We start from the raw sequence: 1,755 nt of genomic DNA, 5'->3' as shown, positions 1-1,755 counted from the left end.
AACTTTTAACGTCTCCATTGTCTCTTCTGTCCTGACCCTTTTGGAAGTTGGTTTATTATCATGTCTGTTCAGACTTTAGTTGCTGTCATAAACTGTAGAAATGGGAAGGTGGTCACTGATGTCGTTTATTAGTAATCCACTTACTGTGTTATGTATGTATTAGTAAATATATTGTCTCTTAGCGTTGCACAGTGAGTAGTAATTCAGCTGGGTTTGGTCATTTTGGGATTGGGGCCTAGACTAAACACAGTGTTGATAAATTTCATTTTATGGTTATTTGGATTTAACAAGTCCATATTGAAGCCCCCACAGATGAACATAACTTTTTGGCTCGTTTTTGTTAATGTCTCTTCCATCCAGTCCTTAAAGTGTTAATATTTGAACCTGGTCACCTGTATATGCAACTAACAATAATATTTTCCATACATATTTCTATTGTGACAAATTCCAATAAGTTATTCACCACCATTTTTCCATCCCATTGTAATTTAAATCCTTATCCACATATAGTATCAAACCACCCCCACTGTCGTTAACTCTGTTAATAGAAAACATTTCATATAGCTCCATTCTAAAACCTGATTCTTTTTCACTGTTTATCCAAGTTTCTGTTATTGCGATTATGTTAAAGCTCTGTTTCAATTGCTTTAGATGGTCTTTGATACTGTGAAGTCGGCATACAGGCTTCTGCTGTTAAAGTGGATGATGGATAATTGCTGTTCGGTCTTGATTGACCTATTAAGTTGCTCATCAGTGTAATAGTTGCAGTTAGCAAAGACATTGTTCTCAGGATCAGTGTCATTCTCCATTTCCTGTGAATGATGTTCAGTTTACTGGAAGGTGTTTAGTTCCAGGAGCTCATATTCAACCAGACTTTGTAGTGAGTGACTTTCTCGGGTATGTGTGTGAATTTTATTTAATGACATAGTGAGTTTCAACATTCTATAGGCCTACCTGTTAATGTATTAACGTTAGCTGGCCCTGGTTGTTTTGGTGTGCTGGACCTGGGATGAATGATCAGTTTGTCCTGTAATTCTCTCGCTGCTCTTAAATCCAGCATGAATTCTTTCCTTTGCCTTCTGACTGCCTCATTGAAGTCTTCGTTTATGTAAATTCTGGAACCTTTCAGATTTCTGGTCCTTTGCAGTATTTCCGTTCTGTGCTTGTGCTTTAGGAGTTTTACCAGTCGGCCTCGGTCGGTCTCCTCCAGGTCTTCCTGTGCGGTGGGCCCGCTCCACCTCCACCTCGCGTTGCAGCTGTAATTTTTCCTTCACAACTTGTTTGACCTTCTCCTCCGTCTCTGACCAGGTTTCTCCCTGTGACTCCTGTGTCCCCTCAAATACCAGGTTATTCCGCCTGGATTGGCTTGCCAGCCAACAAGCTGTCACAGGCCTTAAAAACATCAGTTTGCATCGAGGTGCTGCGTTCCTTCAGATTTGCTGTCTCAGTTTGAATGTCATCCACTTCTTTCTGTGTGTCCTGCAGGCTGGTTTTTATTTCTTGTAGTTCCTTGGTTATTGATTCCAGTCTAGTGTTGGTGGAGTCCATTATTACCTTGACAAAGCCTTTGAAATTGCTGTGTTGTTGTTCCAGTGGTGCAGTAAACATTGCCTTTTGTTGCTGCAGCAGTTCATTTACACTGGCGATTGTCACATATTCATCTTCCTGTTTAGTGTCTTTTTTTGGAGGCATTTTTAGACTTGTTAACCGACCTGTTTTTAACCTGTTCAGATTCCTGACCCAGTGACACCACAG

The sequence above is a fragment of the Cyprinodon variegatus genome, unplaced genomic scaffold (genome assembly GCF_000732505.1).
Source record: "Cyprinodon variegatus isolate N-32 unplaced genomic scaffold, C_variegatus-1.0 Scaffold1179, whole genome shotgun sequence".
NCBI lineage: Eukaryota > Metazoa > Chordata > Actinopteri > Cyprinodontiformes > Cyprinodontidae > Cyprinodon > Cyprinodon variegatus.
This window is presented reverse-complemented; position numbering follows the sequence as displayed.